The sequence below is a fragment of the Oncorhynchus mykiss genome, chromosome 1, assembly GCF_013265735.2.
Source record: "Oncorhynchus mykiss isolate Arlee chromosome 1, USDA_OmykA_1.1, whole genome shotgun sequence".
NCBI classification, from domain to species: domain Eukaryota; kingdom Metazoa; phylum Chordata; class Actinopteri; order Salmoniformes; family Salmonidae; genus Oncorhynchus; species Oncorhynchus mykiss.
In genome coordinates, this window is record NC_048565.1 from 89946864 (window position 1) to 89971681 (window position 24818).

Here is a 24818-nt window from a genome sequence, read left to right on the forward strand (position 1 = left end):
GAGAGACAGAGGTAGAGAGAGAGACAGAGGTAGAGAGAGAGAGACAGAGGTAGAGAGAGAGAGACAGAGGTAGAGAGAGAGAGACAGAGGTAGAGAGAGAGAGACAGAGGTAGAGAGAGAGAGACAGAGGTAGAGAGAGAGAGACAGAGGTAGAGAGAGAGAGACAGAGGTAGAGAGAGAGAGACAGAGGTAGAGAGAGAGAGAGAGAGGTAGAGAGAGAGGTAGAGAGAGAGAGAGAGGTAGAGAGAGAGAGGTAGAGAGAGAGAGGTAGAGAGACAGAGGTAGAGAGACAGAGGTAGAGAGACAGAGGTAGAGAGACAGAGGTAGAGAGACAGAGGTAGAGAGACAGAGGTAGAGAGACAGAGGTAGAGAGACAGAGGTAGAGAGACAGAGGTAGAGAGACAGAGGTAGAGAGACAGAGGTAGAGAGACAGAGGTAGAGAGAGAGAGGTAGAGAGAGAGAGGTAGAGAGAGAGACAGAGGTAGAGGTAGAGAGACGTAGAGGTAGAGAGGTAGAGAGGTAGAGGTAGAGAGGTAGAGGTAGAGGTAGAGAGGTAGAGGTAGAGAGACAGAGGTAGAGGTAGAGAGGTAGAGGTAGAGAGACAGAGGTAGAGGTAGAGAGACAGAGGTAGAGGTAGAGAGACAGAGGTAGAGGTAGAGAGACAGAGGTAGAGGTAGAGAGAGAGACAGAGGTAGAGAGAGAGACAGAGGTAGAGAGAGAACACAAGTGGTTTTTACATTGATTACCTTTACTGTAAATTGTTGTACATTTTAAGTGGTCAGTTTTCAGTAATTTACAACTTTTTTGACAGTTGTTTGACAGACGAGGTAAATCTCAGCAATTATGGTAAATTTCCTCAAATATCAAAACTGGAAATCCCTCTTCAGGCAGGATATCAAAGCACTCTACTGTTGGCCAGCAGAGGGCTCTATCGGGCTTTATTATACTGTGGAGGAGGCAGGGAGCATTCTCCCATCTGTGTGTGTGTGTGTGTGTGTGTGTATGACACTGTTGTCTGCCCCCCCCCCCCCCCCCCCCCATCAGTGCTATTGTCTGCCCCCCCCCCCCCATCAGTGCTGTTGTCTGTCAGTACTGTTGTCTGCCCCCCCCCCCATCAGTACTGTTGTCTGCCCCCCCCCCCCATCAGTGCTGTTGTCTGTCAGTACTGTTGTCTGCCCCCCCCCCCCCATCAGTGCTGTTGTCTGTCAGTGCTGTTGTCTGCCCCCCCCCCCATCAGTGCTGTTGTCTGCCCCCCCCCCCCATCAGTACTGTTGTCTGCCCCCCCCATCAGTGCTGTTGTCCCCCCCCCATCAGTGCTGTTGTCTGCCCCCCCCCATCAGTGCTGTTGTCTGTCCCCCCCCCCATCAGTGCTGTTGTCTGCCCCCCCCCATCAGTGCTGTTGTCTGCCCCCCCCATCAGTACTGTTGTCTGCCCCCCCCCCCATCAGTGCTGTTGTCTGCCCCCCCCATCAGTGCTGTTGTCTGTCAGTACTGTTGTCTGCCCCCCCCCCCCCATCAGTGCTGTTGTCTGTCCCCCCCCCCCATCAGTGCTGTTGTCTGCCCCCCCCCCCCATCAGTGCTGTTGTCTGCCCCCCCCCCCCATCAGTGCTGTTGTCTGCCCCCCCCCCCCATCAGTGCTGTTGTCCCCCCCCCATCAGTGCTGTTGTCTGCCCCCCCCCATCAGTGCTGTTGTCTGCCCCCCCCCCCCATCAGTGCTGTTGTCCCCCCCCCATCAGTGCTGTTGTCTGCCCCCCCCCATCAGTGCTGTTGTCTGCCCCCCCCCCCCATCAGTGCTGTTGTCTGCCCCCCCCCCCATCAGTGCTGTTGTCTGCCCCCCCCCCATCAGTGCTGTTGTCTGCCCCCCCCCCATCAGTGCTGTTGTCTGCCCCCCCCCCATCAGTGCTGTTGTCTGCCCCCCCCCCCATCAATGCTGTTGTCTGCCCCCCCCCATCAGTGCTGTTGTCTCCCCCCCCATCAGTGCTGTTGTCTGCCCCCCCCCCCCCCATCAGTGCTGTTGTCTCCCCCCCCATCAGTGCTGTTGTCTGCCCCCCCCCCCCATCAGTGCTGTTGTCTCCCCCCCCATCAGTGCTGTTGTCTGCCCCCCCCCCATCAGTGCTGTTGTCTGCCCCCCCCCCATCAGTGCTGTTGTCTGCCCCCCCCCCATCAGTGCTGTTGTCTGCCCCCCCCCCCATCAATGCTGTTGTCTGCCCCCCCCCATCAGTGCTGTTGTCTGCCCCCCCCCATCAGTGCTGTTGTCTGCCCCCCCCATCAGTGCTGTTGTCTGCCCCCCCCCATCAGTGCTGTTGTCTGCCCCCCCCCATCAGTGCTGTTGTCTGCCCCCCCCCATCAGTGCTGTTGTCTGCCCCCCCCCATCAGTGCTGTTGTCTGCCCCCCCCCCATCAGTGCTGTTGTCTGCCCCCCCCCATCAGTGCTGTTGTCTGCCCCCCCCCCATCAGTGCTGTTGTCTGTCAGTACTGTTGTCTGCCCCCCCCAGATGTCCTGCTGTCACAGTCTGCTCAGCTACATTCACTTCCCCCTGTCCTGCCCTCAGAGAGATGTCCTGCTGTCACAGTCTGCTCAGCTCAGCTACATTCACTTCATCCTGTCCTGCCCTCAGAGAGATGTCCTGCTGTCACAGTCTGCTCAGCTCAGCTACATTCACTTCCCCCTGTCCTGCCCTCAGAGAGATGTCCTGCTGTCACAGTCTGCTCAGCTCAGCTACATTCACTTCCTCCTGTCCTGCCCTCAGAGAGATGTTCTGCTGTCACAGTCTGCTCAGCTACATTCACTTCCTCCTGTCCTGCCCTCAGAGAGATGTCCTGCTGTCACAGTCTGCTCAGCTACATTCACTTCCTCCTGTCCTGCCCTCAGAGAGATGTCCTGTTGTCACAGTCTGCTCAGCTACATTCACTTCCTCCTGTCCTGCCCTCAGAGAGATGTCCTGCTGTCACAGTCTGCTCAGCTACATTCACTTCCTCCTGTCCTGCCCTCAGAGAGATGTCCTGCTGTCACAGTCTGCTCAGCTCAGCTACATTCACTTCATCCTGTCCTGCCCTCAGAGAGATGTCCTGCTGTCACAGTCTGCTCAGCTCAGCTACATTCACTTCCCCCTGTCCTGCCCTCAGAGAGATGTCCTGCTGTCACAGTCTGCTCAGCTCAGCTACATTCACTTCCCCCTGTCCTGCCCTCAGAGAGATGTCCTGCTGTCACAGTCTGCTCAGCTACATTCACTTCCTCCTGTCCTGCCCTCAGAGAGATGTCCTGCTGTCACAGTCTGCTCAGCTCAGCTACATTCACTTCCTCCTGTCCTGCCCTCAGAGAGATGTCCTGCTGCCACAGTCTGCTCAGCTACATTCACTTCCTCCTGTCCTGCCCTCAGAGAGATGTCCTGCTGTCACAGTCTGCTCAGCTACATTCACTTCCCCCTGTCCTGCCCTCAGAGAGATGTCCTGCTGTCACAGTCTGCTCAGCTACATTCACTTCCTCCTGTCCTGCCCTCAGAGAGATGTCTTGCTGTCACAGTCTGCTCAGCTACATTCACTTCCCCCTGTCCTGCCCTCAGAGAGATGTCCTGCTGTCACAGTCTGCTCAGCTACATTCACTTCCCCCTGTCCTGCCCTCAGAGAGATGTCCTGCTGTCACAGTCTGCTCAGCTACATTCACTTCCTCCTGTCCTGCCCTCAGAGAGATGTCCTGCTGTCACAGTCTGCTCAGCTCAGCTACATTCACTTCCTCCTGTCCTGCCCTCAGAGAGATGTCCTGCTGTCACAGTCTGCTCAGCTACATTCACTTCCTCCTGTCCTGCCCTCAGAGAGATGTTCTGCTGTCACAGTCTGCTCAGCTACATTCACTTCCTCCTGTCCTGCCCTCAGAGAGATGTCCTGCTGTCACAGTCTGCTCAGCTCAGCTACATTCACTTCCTCCTGTCCTGCCCTCAGAGAGATGTCCTGCTGTCACAGTCTGCTCAGCTCAGCTACATTCACTTCATCCTGTCCTGCCCTCAGAGAGATGTCCTGCTGTCACAGTCTGCTCAGCTCAGCTACATTCACTTCCTCCTGTCCTGCCCTCAGAGAGATGTCCTGCTGTCACAGTCTGCTCAGCTCAGCTACATTCACTTCCTCCTGTCCTGCCCTCAGAGAGATGTCCTGCAGTCACAGTCTGCTCAGCTACATTCACTTCCTCCTGTCCTGCCCTCAGAGAGATGTCCTGCTGTCACAGTCTGCTCAGCTCAGCTACATTCACTTCCTCCTGTCCTGCCCTCAGAGAGATGTCCTGCTGTCACAGTCTGCTCAGCTACATTCACTTCCCCCTGTCCTGCCCTCAGAGAGATGTCCTGCTGTCACAGTCTGCTCAGCTACATTCACTTCCTCCTGTCCTGCCCTCAGAGAGATGTCCTGCTGTCACAGTCTGCTCAGCTACATTCACTTCCTCCTGTCCTGCCCTCAGAGAGATGTCCTGCTGTCACAGTCTGCTCAGCTACATTCACTTCCTCCTGTCCTGCCCTCAGAGAGATGTCCTGCTGTCACAGTCTGCTCAGCTCAGCTACATTCACTTCCTCCTGTCCTGCCCTCAGAGAGATGTCCTGCAGTCACAGTCTGCTCAGCTACATTCACTTCCTCCTGTCCTGCCCTCAGAGAGATGTCCTGCTGTCACAGTCTGCTCAGCTCAGCTACATTCACTTCCTCCTGTCCTGCCCTCAGAGAGATGTCCTGCTGTCACAGTCTGCTCAGCTACATTCACTTCCCCCTGTCCTGCCCTCAGAGAGATGTCCTGCTGTCACAGTCTGCTCAGCTCAGCTACATTCACTTCCTCCTGTCCTGCCCTCAGAGAGATGTCCTGCTGTCACAGTCTGCTCAGCTCAGCTACATTCACTTCCTCCTGTCCTGCCCTCAGAGAGATGTCCTGCTGTCACGGTCTGCTCAGCTACATTCACTTCCTCCTGTCCTGCCCTCAGAGAGATCTCATGCTGTCACAGTCTGCTCAGCTACATTCACTTCCTCCTGTCCTGCCCTCAGAGAGATGTCCTGTTGTCACAGTCTGCTCAGCTACATTCACTTCCTCCTGTCCTGCCCTCAGAGAGATGTCCTGCTGTCACAGTCTGCTCAGCTACATTCACTTCCTCCTGTCCTGCCCTCAGAGAGATGTCTTGCTGTCACAGTCTGCTCAGCTACATTCACTTCCTCCTGTCCTGCCCTCAGAGAGATGTCCTGCTGTCACAGTCTGCTCAGCTACATTCACTTCCTCCTGTCCTGCCCTCAGAGAGATGTCCTGCTGTCACAGTCTGCTCAGCTACATTCACTTCCTCCTGTCCTGCCCTCAGAGAGATGTCCTGCTGTCACAGTCTGCTCAGCTCAGCTACATTCACTTCCTCCTGTCCTGCCCTCAGAGAGATGTCCTGCTGTCACAGTCTGCTCAGCTACATTCACTTCCCCCTGTCCTGCCCTCAGAGAGATGTCCTGCTGTCACAGTCTGCTCAGCTACATTCACTTCCTCCTGTCCTGCCCTCAGAGAGATGTCCTGCTGTCACAGTCTGCTCAGCTACATTCACTTCCTCCTGTCCTGCCCTCAGAGAGATGTCCTGCTGTCACAGTCTGCTCAGCTACATTCACTTCCTCCTGTCCTGCCCTCAGAGAGATGTCCTGCTGTCACAGTCTGCTCAGCTCAGCTACATTCACTTCCTCCTGTCCTGCCCTCAGAGAGATGTCCTGCAGTCACAGTCTGCTCAGCTACATTCACTTCCTCCTGTCCTGCCCTCAGAGAGATGTCCTGCTGTCACAGTCTGCTCAGCTCAGCTACATTCACTTCCTCCTGTCCTGCCCTCAGAGAGATGTCCTGCTGTCACAGTCTGCTCAGCTACATTCACTTCCCCCTGTCCTGCCCTCAGAGAGATGTCCTGCTGTCACAGTCTGCTCAGCTCAGCTACATTCACTTCCTCCTGTCCTGCCCTCAGAGAGATGTCCTGCTGTCACAGTCTGCTCAGCTCAGCTACATTCACTTCCTCCTGTCCTGCCCTCAGAGAGATGTCCTGCTGTCACGGTCTGCTCAGCTACATTCACTTCCTCCTGTCCTGCCCTCAGAGAGATCTCATGCTGTCACAGTCTGCTCAGCTACATTCACTTCCTCCTGTCCTGCCCTCAGAGAGATGTCCTGTTGTCACAGTCTGCTCAGCTACATTCACTTCCTCCTGTCCTGCCCTCAGAGAGATGTCCTGCTGTCACAGTCTGCTCAGCTACATTCACTTCCTCCTGTCCTGCCCTCAGAGAGATGTCTTGCTGTCACAGTCTGCTCAGCTACATTCACTTCCTCCTGTCCTGCCCTCAGAGAGATGTCCTGCTGTCACAGTCTGCTCAGCTACATTCACTTCCTCCTGTCCTGCCCTCAGAGAGATGTCCTGCTGTCACAGTCTGCTCAGCTACATTCACTTCCTCCTGTCCTGCCCTCAGAGAGATGTCCTGCTGTCACAGTCTGCTCAGCTACATTCACTTCCTCCTGTCCTGCCCTCAGAGAGATGTCCTGCTGTCACAGTCTGCTCAGCTCAGCTACATTCACTTCCTCCTGTCCTGCCCTCAGAGAGATGTCCTGCTGTCACAGTCTGCTCAGCTCAGCTACATTCACTTCCTCCTGTCCTGCCCTCAGAGAGATGTCCTGCTGTCACAGTCTGCTCAGCTCAGCTACATTCACTTCCTCCTGTCCTGCCCTCAGAGAGATGTCCTGCTGTCACGGTCTGCTCAGCTACATTCACTTCCTCCTGTCCTGCCCTCAGAGAGATCTCATGCTGTCACAGTCTGCTCAGCTACATTCACTTCCTCCTGTCCTGCCCTCAGAGAGATGTCCTGTTGTCACAGTCTGCTCAGCTACATTCACTTCCTCCTGTCCTGCCCTCAGAGAGATGTCCTGCTGTCACAGTCTGCTCAGCTCAGCTACATTCACTTCCTCCTGTCCTGCCCTCAGAGAGATGTCCTGCAGTCACAGTCTGCTCAGCTACATTCACTTCCTCCTGTCCTGCCCTCAGAGAGATGTCCTGCTGTCACAGTCTGCTCAGCTCAGCTACATTCACTTCCTCCTGTCCTGCCCTCAGAGAGATGTCCTGCTGTCACAGTCTGCTCAGCTACATTCACTTCCCCCTGTCCTGCCCTCAGAGAGATGTCCTGCTGTCACAGTCTGCTCAGCTACATTCACTTCCTCCTGTCCTGCCCTCAGAGAGATGTCCTGCTGTCACAGTCTGCTCAGCTACATTCACTTCCTCCTGTCCTGCCCTCAGAGAGATGTCCTGCTGTCACAGTCTGCTCAGCTACATTCACTTCCTCCTGTCCTGCCCTCAGAGAGATGTCCTGCTGTCACAGTCTGCTCAGCTCAGCTACATTCACTTCCTCCTGTCCTGCCCTCAGAGAGATGTCCTGCAGTCACAGTCTGCTCAGCTACATTCACTTCCTCCTGTCCTGCCCTCAGAGAGATGTCCTGCTGTCACAGTCTGCTCAGCTCAGCTACATTCACTTCCTCCTGTCCTGCCCTCAGAGAGATGTCCTGCTGTCACAGTCTGCTCAGCTACATTCACTTCCCCCTGTCCTGCCCTCAGAGAGATGTCCTGCTGTCACAGTCTGCTCAGCTCAGCTACATTCACTTCCTCCTGTCCTGCCCTCAGAGAGATGTCCTGCTGTCACAGTCTGCTCAGCTCAGCTACATTCACTTCCTCCTGTCCTGCCCTCAGAGAGATGTCCTGCTGTCACGGTCTGCTCAGCTACATTCACTTCCTCCTGTCCTGCCCTCAGAGAGATCTCATGCTGTCACAGTCTGCTCAGCTACATTCACTTCCTCCTGTCCTGCCCTCAGAGAGATGTCCTGTTGTCACAGTCTGCTCAGCTACATTCACTTCCTCCTGTCCTGCCCTCAGAGAGATGTCCTGCTGTCACAGTCTGCTCAGCTACATTCACTTCCTCCTGTCCTGCCCTCAGAGAGATGTCTTGCTGTCACAGTCTGCTCAGCTACATTCACTTCCTCCTGTCCTGCCCTCAGAGAGATGTCCTGCTGTCACAGTCTGCTCAGCTACATTCACTTCCTCCTGTCCTGCCCTCAGAGAGATGTCCTGCTGTCACAGTCTGCTCAGCTACATTCACTTCCTCCTGTCCTGCCCTCAGAGAGATGTCCTGCTGTCACAGTCTGCTCAGCTACATTCACTTCCTCCTGTCCTGCCCTCAGAGAGATGTCCTGCTGTCACAGTCTGCTCAGCTCAGCTACATTCACTTCCTCCTGTCCTGCCCTCAGAGAGATGTCCTGCTGTCACAGTCTGCTCAGCTCAGCTACATTCACTTCCTCCTGTCCTGCCCTCAGAGAGATGTCCTGCTGTCACAGTCTGCTCAGCTCAGCTACATTCACTTCCTCCTGTCCTGCCCTCAGAGAGATGTCCTGCTGTCACGGTCTGCTCAGCTACATTCACTTCCTCCTGTCCTGCCCTCAGAGAGATCTCATGCTGTCACAGTCTGCTCAGCTACATTCACTTCCTCCTGTCCTGCCCTCAGAGAGATGTCCTGTTGTCACAGTCTGCTCAGCTACATTCACTTCCTCCTGTCCTGCCCTCAGAGAGATGTCCTGCTGTCACAGTCTGCTCAGCTACATTCACTTCCTCCTGTCCTGCCCTCAGAGAGATGTCTTGCTGTCACAGTCTGCTCAGCTACATTCACTTCCTCCTGTCCTGCCCTCAGAGAGATGTCCTGCTGTCACAGTCTGCTCAGCTACATTCACTTCCTCCTGTCCTGCCCTCAGAGAGATGTCCTGCTGTCACAGTCTGCTCAGCTACATTCACTTCCTCCTGTCCTGCCCTCAGAGAGATGTCCTGCTGTCACAGTCTGCTCAGCTACATTCACTTCCTCCTGTCCTGCCCTCAGAGAGATGTCCTGCTGTCACAGTCTGCTCAGCTCAGCTACATTCACTTCCTCCTGTCCTGCCCTCAGAGAGATGTCCTGCTGTCACAGTCTGCTCAGCTCAGCTACATTCACTTCCTCCTGTCCTGCCCTCAGAGAGATGTCCTGCTGTCACAGTCTGCTCAGCTCAGCTACATTCACTTCCTCCTGTCCTGCCCTCAGAGAGATGTCCTGCTGTCACAGTCTGCTCAGCTCAGCTACATTCACTTCCTCCTGTCCTGCCCTCAGAGAGATGTTCTGCTGTCACAGTCTGCTCAGCTACATTCACTTCCTCCTGTCCTGCCCTCAGAGAGATGTCCTGCTGTCACAGTCTGCTCAGCTCAGCTACATTCACTTCCTCCTGTCCTGCCCTCAGAGAGATGTCCTGCTGTCACAGTCTGCTCAGCTACATTCACTTCCTCCTGTCCTGCCCTCAGAGCGATGTCCTGCTGCCCGCTGCTTGCTTGGCATGTCATGCAGGAGGGAAATATCTACCACCGAGTGCACTTGGCTAGCTCTGTCTGTCAGCTCAAAGACACTCATTACTAGGATACTGTAGCAGCTAGACCACACACACACACACACACACACACACACACACACACACACACACACATTTGTCCTTCTTCCTGGATTCTTGTCAACAGCAATGATTAGACAGGGTTATGTAAATGCCCCCAGCCGACCCAGCCATCCTGCCGAGCATCAGAACATTGATAGTGACACTGTGTTGTGTCTATAGAATGTATCTGTTCAACCCTCCTCCTTGGCGCCCAGAGGCCTCGGAGACAGAAGAGAAACAGTCAGAAAGTATTCAGACCCCCTTTTCCCACAGATGGTTTACCTTACAGCCTTATTCTAAAATGGACTTCATTGGGTTTTTTCCCCTCGTCATTCTACACACAATATCCCATGATGACGAACCAAAAACAGGTTTTCATTCTACACACAATACCCCATGATGACGAACCAAAAACAGGTTTTTATTCTACACACAATACCCCATGATGACGAACCAAAAACAGGTTTTTATTCTACACACAATACCCCATGATGACGAACCAAAAACAGGTTTTTATTCTACACACAATACCCCATGATGACGAACCAAAAACAGGTTTTCATTCTACACACAATACCCCATGATGACGAACCAAAAACAGGTTTTCATTCTACACACAATGCCCCATAATGACGAACCAAAAACAGGTTTTCATTCTACACACAATACCCCATGATGATGAACCAAAAACAGGTTTTTATTCTACACACAATACCCCATAATGACGAACCAAAAACAGGTTTTCATTCTACACACAATACCCCATGATGACGAACCAAAAACAGGTTTTTATTCTACACACAATACCCCATGATGACGAACCAAAAACAGGTTTTTATTCTACACACAATACCCCATGATGACGAACCAAAAACTGTTTTTTAGAAATGTTTGCAATTTATTTTTTTAACACACAAAAAACAGATATCACATTTACATAAGTATTCAGACCCTTTACTCTGTACTTTATTGAAGCACCTTTGGCAGCGATTACAGCCTTGAGTCTTCTTGGGTGTGACACAACAAGCTTGGCACACCTGTATTTGGGGAGTTTCTCCCATTCTTCTCTGCAGATCCTCTCAGCTCTGTCAGGTTTGATGGGGAGTGTCGCTGCACAGCTATTCTCAGGTCTCTCCAGAGATGTTCGATCGGGTTCAAGTCCGGGCTCTGGCTGGGCCACTCAAGGACATTCAGAGACTTGTCCTGAAGCCACTCCTGCGTTGTCTTGGCTGTGTGCTTAGGGTCGTTGTCCTGTTGGAAGGTGAACCTTCGCCCCAGTCTGAGGTCCTGAGCGCTCTGGAGCAGCTTTTCATCAAGGATCTCTCTGTACTTTGCTCCTTTCATCTTTCCCTCGATCCTGACTAGTCTCCCAGTCTTTAGGGATGGTGCCAGGTTTACTCCAGACAATATGCTTGGCATTCAGGCCAGTGAGTTCAATCTTGGTTTCATCAGACCAGAGCATCTTGTTGTCTCATGGTCTGAGAGTCCTTTAGGTGCCTTTTGACAAACTCCAAGCGGCTGTCATGTGCCTTTTTTACTGAGGAGTGGCTTCCGTTTGGCCACTCTACCATAAAGGCCTGATTGGTGGACGGCTGCAGAGATGGTTGTCCTTCTGGAAGATTCTCCCATCTCCACAGAGGAGCTCTGGAGCTCTGTCAAGAGTGACCATCTGCCAGCTCTAGGACGAGTCTTGGAGGTTCCAAACTTCTTCAATTTAGGAATGAAGGAGGCCACTGTGTTCTAGGGGACCTTCAATGCTGCAGAAATGTTTTGGTACCCTTCCCCAGATCTGTGCCTTGTTAAAATCCTGTCTTGGAGCTCTACGGACAATTCCTTTGACCTCATGGCTTGGTTTTTGCTCTGACAGTGCTGTGGGACCTTTATATAGACAGGTGTGTGCCTTTCCAAATCATGTCCAATCAATTGAATTTACTACAGGTGGACTCCAAGTTGTGGAAACATCTCCAAGGATGATCAGCTTCATTGAGTCTCATAGCAAAGGGTCTGAATACCTATGTATATAACGTATTTACATAGGGGGGGGGGGGGGGTTATATAAACATTTGCAAGAATTTCTAAAAACCTGTTTTCGCTTTGTCTTTATGGGGTATTGTGATGTCATTATGGGGTATTGTGATGTCATTATGGGGTATTGTGATGTCATTATGGGGTATTGTGTGTAGTTTGATGGGGAAAAAGTCAAGGGGTTTGAACACTTTCCAAATGCACTGTTTGGCCCAAATGGCACCCTATTCCCTATATAGTGCACTTCTTTTGACCAGGGCCCATAGGGTGCCATTTCGGGCCGAAGTCATGGCCTAATCAGCCACTGCCTATCTCCTGAGACTGACTGACTGACAGAGACAGAGAGAATGATCTCAGTGTCATGTAGACAGACAGTAGAAAATACCACGGTGTATTGACAAAAGCAGCAAATGACTCATCTAGTTTTAAGGCTTGTTACTGTCAGGAAGGGAGAAATGAAAACCGCAGGCTCAGGTAAACCGTCAAGAGCTTGGCTTATTCGTTCTTGGAAACATCCCATAATACCCTCCTAGTAAGTACAGGGACGGGGAAAGGGCCTGATTTGCAGGTTAATTAAATTGTTAAGGGCTGCAACACTCTTTTCTTTTGGCAGAGAGAGATGTCATTCAGGATGTGCTGGGCAAAGGTTTCCAGGAATGACTAGACCACAGGTCAGGAGTCAGGACACTACAGACTAGACCACATGTCAGGACACTACAGACTAGACCACATGTCAGGACACTGCAGAGAAGACCACATGTCAGGGCACTACAGCGTAGACCACATGTCAGGACACTGCAGAGAAGACCACATGTCAGGACACTGCAGAGTAGACCACATGTCAGGACACTGCAGAGAAGACCACATGTCAGGACACTGCAGAGTAGACCACATGTCAGGACACTGCAGAGAAGACCACATGTCAGGACACTGCAGAGTAGACCACATGTCAGGACACTGCAGAGAAGACCACATGTCAGGACACTGCAGAGAAGACCACATGTCAGGACACTGCAGAGAAGACCACATGTCAGGACACTGCAGAGAAGACCACATGTCAGGGCACTACAGCGTAGACCACATGTCAGGGCACTACAGAGAAGACCACATGTCAGGACACTACAGAGAAGACCACATGTCAGGACACTGCAGAGAAGACCACATGTCAGGACATTGCAGAGAAGACCACATGTCAGGACACTGCAGAGTAGACCACATGTCAGGACACTGCAGAGAAGACCACATGTCAGGACACTACAGAGAAGACCACATGTCAGGACATTGCAGAGAAGACCACATGTCAGGACACTACAGAGTAGACCACATGTCAGGGCACTACAGCGTAGACCACATGGCAGGACACTGTAGAGAAGACCACATGTCAGGACACTGCAGAGTAGACCACATGTCAGGACACTGCAGAGAAGACCACATGTCAGGACACTGCAGAGTAGACCACATGTCAGGACACTGCAGAGAAGACCACATGTCAGGACACTGCAGAGAAGACCACATGTCAGGGCACTACAGCGTAGACCACATGTCAGGACACTGCAGAGAAGACCACATGTCAGGACACTGCAGAGTAGACCACATGTCAGGACACTACAGAGTAGACCACATGTCAGGACACTACAGAGTAGACCACATGTCAGGGCACTACAACGTAGACCACATGTCAGGACACTACAGAGTAGACCACATGTCAGGAGTCAGGACACTACAGAGAAGACCACATGTCAGGACACTACAGAGTAGACCACATGTCAGGACACTGCAGAGAAGACCACATGTCAGGACACTGCAGAGAAGACCACATGTCAGGACACTGCAGAGAAGACCACATGTCAGGACACTGCAGAGAAGACCACATGTCAGGGCACTACAGCGTAGACCACATGTCAGGGCACTACAGAGAAGACCACATGTCAGGACACTACAGAGAAGCCCACATGTCAGGACACTGCAGAGAAGACCACATGTCAGGACATTGCAGAGAAGACCACATGTCAGGACACTGCAGAGTAGACCACATGTCAGGACACTGCAGAGAAGACCACATGTCAGGACACTACAGAGAAGACCACATGTCAGGACATTGCAGAGAAGACCACATGTCAGGACACTACAGAGTAGACCACATGTCAGGGCACTACAGCGTAGACCACATGTCAGGACACTGTAGAGAAGACCACATGTCAGGACACTGCAGAGTAGACCACATGTCAGGACACTGCAGAGAAGACCACATGTCAGGACACTGCAGAGTAGACCACATGTCAGGACACTGCAGAGAAGACCACATGTCAGGACACTGCAGAGAAGACCACATGTCAGGGCACTACAGCGTAGACCACATGTCAGGACACTGCAGAGAAGACCACATGTCAGGACACTGCAGAGTAGACCACATGTCAGGACACTACAGAGTAGACCACATGTCAGGACACTACAGAGTAGACCACATGTCAGGGCACTACAACGTAGACCACATGTCAGGACACTACAGAGTAGACCACATGTCAGGAGTCAGGACACTACAGAGAAGACCACATGTCAGGACACTACAGAGAAGACCACATGTCAGGACACTACAGAGAAGACCACATGTCAGGACACTGCAGAGAAGACCACATGTCAGGACACTACAGAGAAGACCACATGTCAGGACACTGCAGAGAAGACCACATGTCAGGACACTGCAGAGAAGACCACATGTCAGGGCACTACAGCGTAGACCACATGTCAGGACACTGCAGAGAAGACCACATGTCAGGACACTGCAGAGTAGACCACATGTCAGGACACTACAGAGTAGACCACATGTCAGGACACTACAGAGTAGACCACATGTCAGGACACTACAGAGTAGACCACATGTCAGGACACTACAGAGTAGACCACATGTCAGGAGTCAGGACACTACAGAGAAGACCACATGTCAGGACACTACAGAGAAGACCACATGTCAGGACACTACAGAGTAGACCACATGTCAGGGCACTACAACGTAGACCACATGTCAGGACACTACAGAGTAGACCACATGTCAGGACACTACAGAGAAGACCACATGTCAGGACACTACAGAGAAGACCACATGTCAGGACACTGCAGCATAGACCACATGTCAGGACACTGCAGCGTAGACCACATGTCAGGAGTCAGGACACTACAGAGAAGACCACATGTCAGGACACTGCAGCATAGACCACATGTCAGGACACTACAGACAGGGGTACTTTGTGGATAAATCAGTTCTGTTCAGACAGGGATACTTTGAGGATAAATCAGTTCTGTTCAGACAGGGATACTTTGTGGATAAATCAGTTCTGTTCAGACAGGGATACTTTGTGGATAAATCAGTTCTGTTCAGACAGGGATACTTTGTGGATAAATCAGTTCTGTTCAGACAGGGATACTTTGAGGATAAATCAGTTCTGTTCAGACAGGGATACTTTGAGGATAAATCAGTTCTGTTCAGACAGGGATACTTTGAGGATAAATCAGTTCTGTTCAGACAGGGATACTTTGAGGATAAATCAGTTCTGTTCAGACAGGGATACTTTGTGGATAAATCAGTTCTGTTCAGACAGGGATACTTTGTGGATAAATCAGTTCTGTTCAGACAGGGGTACTTTGTGGATAAATCAGTTCTGTTCAGACAGGGGTACTTTGTGGATAAATCAGTTCTGTTCAGACAGGGATACTTTGTGGATAAATCAGTTCTGTTCAGACAGGGATATTTTGTGGTACCATAGACATTTCTTCTATGGATTCTGATATTCATTCATCATCTGTCTCTCTCTCTCTTGTTGTCTCTCTCTCTCTCTGTTTCTCTCTCTCTCTGTCTCTCTCTTTGTCTCTCTGTCTCAATGTCTCTGTTTCGCTCTCTCTCTGTCTCTCTCTTTGTCTCTCTGTCTCAATGTCTCTCTCTCTTTGTCTCTCTGTCTCAATGTCTCTCTGTTTCTCTCTCTCTCTGTGTCTCTCTCTTTGTCTCTCTCTCTCGGTCTCTCTCTCATTGTCTCTCTCTCTGTCTCTCTCTTTGTCTCTCTCTCTCTCTCTGTCTCTCTCTTTGTCTCTCTGTCTCAATGTCTCTCTCTCTCTCTGTCTCTCTCTTTGTTTCTGTCTCAATGTCTCTCTCTCTCTCTCTGTCTCTCTCTTTGTCTCTCTGTCTCAATGTCTCTGTCTCTTTGTCTCTCTGTCTCTCTGTCTCTCTCTCTGTCTCTCTGTCTCTCTCTTTGTCTCTCTGTCTCAATGTCTCTCTCTCTCTCTCTGTCTCTCTCTTTGTCTCTCTGTCTCAATGTCTCTCTGTCTCTCTCTCTCTCTCTCTGTCTCTCTCTTTGTCTCTCTGTCTCTCTCTCTCTCGGTGTTGACTATCTTTGTTGTAGTGTTTTCATGGGCCATTCAAAATAAATCATTTCTGAAGTATTTCTTCTTCTCATTACATAAATGTAGTATTAGATCATGCCGATGTTTCTTTGTGCTTGGGGTTTCACCTAAAGCATCACTGATGCTTTCTCTGCTTCCCGTGGATAAATGTCTATTTCCTGCAGCATCAGCGTATGTGGAGAAACGTCTAGTTCCTACAGGTCATGTCTAACAGGACAGAAGTCAACAGATCTGCTGATAGGGAGAAAACAGCCTCTTCTTTCCCCAGGGGGATGAGGAATCTTCCTCTATCCGTTGACAGCTCTCCATTTCTGCTTAGTAGAGCCAAAAAAGAAACCAATGGATTATTGAAAATAATGACGTGGGCAAATCAATCACCTATCCTCCTTTAAGACTAGGATCATTACAAATATTGCACTAAACTATCAAAGATTAAATCCACTTCTTCTGATTTTTCATCTAGAATGAAAAATCCATTATAAGAATGTCTTCATCAAATTCTAACAAGTATTCAATCTATTTTAGTTTCTGAAGTTAGTGTTTTTGGGACATTCAAAGAGAAACAACACTTATCTAAATATTGTTATATACCCAACTGACATGTTTCATTTCATACCAAGTTAGGAGAAGTGGCGTATTGTTGTGATCCACACAGTGAAGTCGGCCAATCCACTGAGATACCTTCTGGCTTTTAATATCCAAATGTTTACGATGTTGTCATTCAAAACCATCCTGTACCATTTCTGACATTGTACTTAGAAAGCTCCCGTATCTCATTTAAAAGCGTGTAGGAAAGAAAAAGGCAGAAGACATTTCAAAGACCTTTGACCTTTTGAGAAGTGCAGATACAGTTAGTTACATGCTTGAAGTGGCTGGAGCAGCACACAGGAAATTGATTTAGCCGTTAATCCATTTTTAAGGTCAGAGGAACTTTTTCCTTTAAGTGGTCAGTCCTACCTTTTTAACTGGCGTCAGGTTAATTGAACACCACAGACAAGACAAGACAAGACAAGACAAGACAAGACAAGACAAGACAAGACAAGACAAGACAAGACAAGACAAGACAAGACAAGACAAGACAAGACAAGACAAGACAAGACAAGACAAGACAAGACAAGACAAGACATTAATTGCTGAGATGGTTTTAGTTGTGCCTCATACCTCTCAGTCAGCTGGTAACCAAACATTAACCTGCTTAAATGATGAGATGGTTTTAGTTGTGCCTCATACCTCTCAGTCAGCTGGTAACCAAACATTAACCTGCTTAAATGATGAGATGGTTTTAGTTGTGTGTCATACCTCTCAGTCAGCTGGTAACCAAACATTAACCTGCTTAAATGATGAGATGGTTTTAGTTGTGCCTCATACCTCTCAGTCAGCTGGTAACCAAACATTAACCTGCTTAAATGATGAGATGGTTTTAGTTGTGTGTCGTACCTCTCAGTCAGCTGGTAACCAAACATTAACCTGCTTAAATGATGAGATGGTTTTAGTTGTGCGTCGTACCTCTCAGTCAGCTGGTAACCAAACATTAACCTGCTTAAATGATGAGATGGTTTTAGTTGTGCGTCGTACCTCTCAGTCAGCTGGTAACCAAACATTAACCTGCTTAAATGATGAGATGGTTTTAGTTGTGCGTCGTACCTCTCAGTCAGCTGGTAACCAAACATTAACCTGCTTAAATGATGAGATGGTTTTAGTTGTGTGTCGTACCTCTCAGTCAGCTGGTAACCAAACATTAACCTGCTTAAATGATGAGATGGTTTTAGTTGTGCGTCGTACCTCTCAGTCAGCTGGTAACCAAACATTAACCTGCTTAAATGATGAGATGGTTTTAGTTGTGTGTCGTACCTCTCAGTCAGCTGGTAACCAAACATTAACCTGCTTAAATGATGAGATGGTTTTAGTTGTGCCTCATACCTCTCAGTCAGCTGGTAACCAAACATTAACCTGCTTAAATGATGAGATGGTTTTAGTTGTGCCTCGTACCTCTCAGTCAGCTGGTAACCAAACATTAACCTGCTTAAATGATGAGATGGTTTTAGTTGTGCCTCATACCTCTCAGTCAGCTGGTAACCAAACATTAACCTGCTTAAATGATGAGATGGTTTTAGTTGTGTGTCGTACCTCTCAGTCAGCTGGTAACCAAACATTAACCTGCTTAAATGATGAGATGGTTTTAGTTGTGTGTCGTACCTCTCAGTCAGCTGGTAACCAAACATTAACCTGCTTAAATGATGAGATGGTTTTAGTTGTGTGTCGTACCTCTCAGTCAGCTGGTAACCAAACATTAACCTGCTTAAATGATGAGATGGTTTTAGTTGTGTGTCGTACCTCTCAGTCAGCTGGTAACCAAACATTAACCTGCTTAAATGATGAGATGGTTTTAGTTGTGTGTCGTACCTCTCAGTCAGCTGGTAACCAAACATTAACCTGCTTAAATGATGAGATGGTTTTAGTTGTGTGTCGTACCTCTCAGTCAGCTGGTAACCAAACATTAACCTGCTTAAATGATGAGATGTTCTTGGGTTTGTTTTCTATTGTTGGACTGTTAAACGTTACACCATATTTGTAAAGCTCTATGGATAGATGGTTTATCAACGTGCCAGACAGGCACACGGCAACGACAGCTGCTGCTGTCATGAAGGGGAATGTCTTGTGGCGTTTGTTAGATGTCATTACCTGTGGAATAGGACACAGGGCACCTTCCTCCGTTCAGCGGTTGTTGTTTTGATGTGTTTTATGTGACATTCAGCTAGGAGACACTCAATTGCTCTAACCAATCAGTGTCTTTAAAAAGCCTACAGAGACACCCTGATGTGATGGCCAGTCGATGCAAACAGAAAGACAGACAGAGAGAGAGAGAGAAACAGACCACGCACAGATAAACAGACCACTCTCTCTCTCTCTCTCTCTCTCACACACACACACACACACACACACACACACACACACTCCGGGGTAGCTGAGGCAGGCAGATGACATGCTGATTGAGTCTGGAGGGGGCTCTGCTGCTGTCAATGTCTGTTTACCCTGCAATCTATCTACACAGAGAGAGAATAACCACGTTTACCCTGCAATCTATCTACACAGAGAGAGAATAACCATGTTAACCTTGCAATCTATCCACACAGAGAGAGAATAACCATGTTAACCCTGCAATCTATCTACACAGAGAGAATAACCATGTTTACCCTGCAATCTATCTACACAGAGAGAGAATAACCATGTTTACCCTGCAATCTATCTACACAGAGAGAGAATAACCATGTTTACCCTGCAATCTATCCACACAGAGAGAGAATAACCACGTTTACCCTGCAATCTATCCACACAGAGAGAATAACCATGTTTACCCTGCAATCTATCTACACAGAGAGATAATAACCATGTTTACCCTGCAATCTATCTACACAGAGAGAATAACCATGTTTACCCTGCAATCTATCTACACAGAGAGAGAATAACCATGTTTACCCTGCAATCTATCTATACAGAGAGAGAATAACCATGTTTACCCTGCGATCTATCTACACAGAGAGAATAACCATGTTTACCCTGCAATCTATCCACACAGAGAGAGAATAACCACGTTTACCCTGCAATCTATCTACACAGAGAGAGAATAACCATGTTAACCCTGCAATCTATCTACACAGAGAGAGAATAACCATGTTTACCCTGCAATCTATCTACACAGAGAGAATAACCATGTTTACCCTGCAATCTATCTACACAGAGAGAATAACCATGTTTACCCTGCAATCTATCCACACAGAGAGAGAATAACCACGTTTACCCTGCAATCTATCTACACAGAGAGAGAATAACCATGTTAACCCTGCAATCTATCCACACAGAGAGAGAATAACCATGTTTATTTAGTTATAAACAATACACATAACCATGTTTATTTACAGTTATAGAGACAATACACACAACCATGTTTATTTAGTTGTAGAGACAATACACATAACCATGTTTATTTAGTTGTAGAGACAATACACACAACCATGGGATAACCACAGGGATGCTGTTGGCCCATGTTGACTCCAATGCTTCCCACATTTGTTAAGTTGTCTTCCTCTGCTCTCTCACTTCAGACAGACTTCCTCTCCTCTGCTCTGCTCTCTCACTTCAGACTGGCTTCCTCTCCTCTGCTGTCTCACTTCAGACTGGCTTCCTCTCCTCTGCTGTCTCACTTCAGACTGGCTTCCTCTCCTCTGCTGTCTCACTTCAGACTGGCTTCCTCTCCTCTGCTGTCTCACTTCAGACTGGCTTCCTCTCCTCTGCTGTCTCACTTCAGACTGGCTTCCTCTCCTCTCTCACTTCAGACTGGCTTCCTCTCTGCTCTCTCACTTCAGACTGGCTTCCTCTCCTCTGCTCTCTAACTTGGCACCTTTAATAGCCGTGTGACCCAGTTTGAATCCAATTGAATTAAATCTACATATTTGGAGTAACCCCTACTTGCAGCCAGTAAGCCAGTTAAGATGACTTATTAGACAGTTTCTCCAGGCAGACTTAGTATTCTCCCTCTGCCTAGAATATTCTAGCAGCGTTGGTTGGTTCTCCACCACAGCCCAGCAGCATTATGAGTCACTGAGGCTACGCTCCAAAATGGCAACCTGTTCCCTATATAGTGCACTACTTTTGACCGGGGCCTATAGCATAGGACCAAAGGGCCCTGGTCTAAAGTAGTGCTCTATATAGGGAATAGGGTTCTATAGGGCTCTGGGCTAAAGTAGTGCACTATATAGGGAATAGGGTTCTATAGGGCTCTGGGCTAAAGTAGTGCACTATATAGGGAATAGGGTTCTATAGGGCTCTGGTCTAAAGTAGTGCACTATATAGGGAATAGGGTTCTATAGGGCTCTGGTCTAAAGTAGTGCACTATATAGGGAATAGGGTGCCATTTGGGATATAACCACGGATGCATTTCTCATTTGCCGTGGAGGTCTCACTCAGAGCCATTGTTGCTGTAATGTTTGGGTAAAAAACTGTTCCACTTTAATGTTGAGTCCATGAATGTTTCCTCTGCATCTTGTACTGTTCTGTTCAATGTTGATGTCGATTGTGTCTCGCAGGTCAGAGGTGAACGATGAAGCTTCAAGGTGGACTGGACCTGCAGAGATGAAGGACCGGGTTACAAGGTGGACATGTCAGAAAACTCTCGGATGTCCCTGTCACCGTGTCAGGAACTCTAGGATGTCCCTGTCACCGTGTCAGGAACTCTAGGATGTCCCTGTCACCGTGTCAGGAACTCTAGGATGTCCCTGTCACCATGTCAGGAAACTCTAGGATGTCCCTGTCACCATGTCAGGAAACTCTAGGATGTCCCTGTCACCGTGTCAGGAAACTCTAGGATGTCCCTGTCACCGTGTCAGGAACTCTAGGATGTCTCTGTCATCGTGTTAGGAACTCTAGGATGTCCCTGTCACCGTGTCAGGAACTCTAGGATGTCCCTGTCACCGTGTCAGGAAACTCTAGGATGTCCCTGTCACCGTGTCAGGAACTCTAGGATGTCCCTGTCACCGTGTCAGGAAACTCTAGGATGTCCCTGTCACCGTGTCAGGAACTCTAGGATGTCCCTGTCACCGTGTCAGGAACTCTAGGATGTCCCTGTCACTGTGTCAGGAAACTCTAGGATGTCCCTGTCACCGTGTCAGGAAACTCTAGGATGTCCCTGTCACCATGTCAGGAACTCTAGGATGTCCCTGTCACCATGTCAGGAACTCTAGGATGTCCCTGTCACCATGTCAGAAAACTCTAGGATGTCCCTGTCACCATGTCAGGAACTCTAGGATGTCCCTGTCACCATGTTAGAAAACTCTAGGATGTCCCTGTCACCATGTCAGAAAACTCTAGGATGTCCCTGTCACCGTGTCAGAAAACTCTAGGATGTCCCTGTCACCGTGCACTTGGCTGCAGGCCAATCAAATGCCAGTGGAATTGTGTCAGAAAATGCTGCCGTTCATTTCCGTGGGACATCGTGCTCCATCTCCCCCAGTCACGTGCTTCCTGATTTAAAAACTTGTCTTCCTGAAGTGTTTACGTTTCAACTGGAGTTGAAGGCCTGAAAACAACGTGATTATATTAATGACACATTGGGGTTAATGACACATTGGGGTTAATGACACATTGGGGTTAATGACACATTGGGTTAATGACACATTGGATTAATGACACATTGGGGTAATGACACATTGGATTAATGACACATTGGGTTAATGACACATTGGGTTAATGACACATTGGGGTAATGACACATTGGGGTAATGACACATTGGGGTAATGACACATTGGGTTAATGACACATTGGGGTAATGACACATTGGGGTAATGACACATTGGGGTAATGACTATTTGGGTTAATGACACATTGGGTTAATGACACATTGGGGTAATGACACATTGGGGTAATGACACATTGGGGTAATGACACATTGGGTTAATGACACATTGGGTTAATGACACATTGGGGTAATGACACATTGGGGTAATTACTATTTGGGTTAATGACACATTGGGTTAATGACACATTGGGGTAATGACACATTGGGGTAATGACTATTTGGGTTAATGACACATTGGGTTAATGACACATTGGGGTAATGCCTATTTGGGTTAATGACACATTGGGTTAATGACACATTGGGGTAATGACACATTGGGTTAATGACACATTGGGGTTAATGACACATTGGGGTAATGACACATTGGATTAATGACACATTGGGGTAATGACACATTGGGGTAATGACACATTGGGGTAATGACACATTGGGTTAATGACACATTGGGGTAATGACACATTGGGGTAATGACACATTGGGGTAATGACACATTGGGGTAATGACTATTTGGGTTAGTGACACATTGGGTTAATGACACATTGGGGTAATGCCTATTTGGGTTAATGACACATTGGGTTAATGACACATTGGGGTTAATGACACATTGGGGTTAATGACACATTGGGGTAATGACACATTGGGGTAATGACACATTGGATTAATGACACATTGGATAAATTACACATTGGGGTTACTGACACATTGGGGTTACTGACACATTGGGGTTAATGACACATTGGGTTAATGACACATTGGATTAATGACACATTGGGGTAATGACACATTGGGGTAATGACACATTGGATTAATGACACATTGGATAAATTACACATTGGGGTTAATGACACATTGGGGTAATGACACATTGGGGTAATGACACATTGGATTAATGACACATTGGATAAATTACACATTGGGGTTACTGACACATTGGGGTTAATGACACATTGGGTTAATAACACATTGGATTAATGACACATTGGATAAATTACACATTGGGGTTAATGACACATTGGGTTAATGACACATTGGATTAATGACACATTGGATAAATTACACATTGGGGTTAATGACACATTGGATTAATGACACATTGGGTTAATGACACATTGGATTAATGACACATTGGATTAATGACACATTGGGTTAATGACACATTGGATTAATGACACATTGGATAAATTACACATTGGGGTTACTGACACATTGGGGTTAATGACACATTGGGGTAATGACACATTGAGGTAATGACACATTGGGGTTAATGACACATTGGGTTAATGACACATTGGGGTAATGACACATTGGGGTAATGACACATTGGGGTTAATGACACATTGGGTTAATGACACATTGGGTTAATGACACATTGGGGTAATGACACATTGGGTTAATGACACATTGGGTTAATGACACATTGGGTTTATGACACATTGGGGTTAATGACACATTGGGGTAACATTTGGTTTTGATATTTTTTCCCTCTATGCCATAAGGTTCCACTATTGTGATATGAGATTAATCTGTAAAAAAATATATTTTAATAATAAACAGACAAATTATTCAAACTTGTGCATGTTAATCTTTTCATAATGAATTGGCTGGTTGACAGGACTCAATGCTTGTCGTTAGGTGTTAATCTTTTCATAATGAATTGGCTGGTTGACAGGACTCAATGCTTGTCGTTAGGTGAGGCTTCTCATAATGAATTGGCTGGTTGACAGGACTCAATGCTTGTCGTTAGGTGTTAATCTTTTCATAATGAATTGGCTGGCTGACAGGACTCAATGCTTGTCGTTAGGTGTGGCTTTTCATAATGAATTGGCTGGTTGACAGGACTCAATGCTTGTCGTTAGGTGAGGCTTCTCATAATGAATTGGCTGGTTGACAGGACTCAATGCTTGTCGTTAGGTGAGGCTTTTCATAATGAATTGGCTGGTTGACAGGACTCAATGCTTGTCGTTAGGTGTGGCTTTTCATAATGAATTGGCTGGTTGACAGGACTCAATGCTTGTCGTTAGGTGTTAATCTTCTCATAATGAATTGGCTGGTTGACAGGACTCAATGCTTGTCGTTAGGTGTTAATCTTCTCATAATGAATTGGCTGGTTGACAGGACTCAATGCTTGTCGTTAGGTGAGGTTTTTCATAGACAATGTGTGTTTACTATAAGAGAAAGCAAAACAGGTTGCACTAAATGAAAGTATGATATTATGACCTGCTAACCATCACATCTTCACTACATTCAATAGGATGGTGGGTTTAATGTATTCACATTTTGTAGATGATTCCATTTTGAAGTGTGTCGTCAGTCAGTGTTATTCACATTAAGTGTTTCTGCCCTCGACTTGGTCCTTTGTGTAAACTGATTATGCTCACAGAGGAGGTTAGATGACTTTAATGATGGTTCTATCTACAGAAGGGAGAGGGAGGGAGACAGAGAAGAGAGGGAGACAGAAGAGAGGGGGAGACAAGAGAGGGGGAGACAGAGAAGAGAGGGAGACAGAGAAGAGGGGGAGACAGAGAAGAGGGGGAGACAGAGAAGAGGGGGAGACAGAGAAGAGAGGGAGACAGAGAAGAGGGAGAGACAG

At 48.2% G+C, this 24818-nt stretch overlaps 1 protein-coding gene across 4 annotated transcripts in view; it reads left to right on the forward strand.

The window, feature by feature from the left end:
• LOC110489354 (activating signal cointegrator 1 complex subunit 1) overlaps positions 1-23796 on the forward strand; it is a 50199-nt gene extending 26403 nt beyond the window's left edge. For 2 of the 4 annotated variants that reach the window (XM_036988422.1, XM_036988437.1), the window contains exon 10: positions 20960-23796. The gene's annotated coding sequence lies outside the window, so the exon portion shown is untranslated. Of the gene's footprint in view, positions 1-12096; positions 12162-20959 lie in introns of those variants that run through there. The other 2 variants (XR_005053298.1, XM_036988432.1) reach the window with 2 other exon arrangements.
• The last annotated feature ends 1022 nt before the right edge of the window (positions 23797-24818 follow it).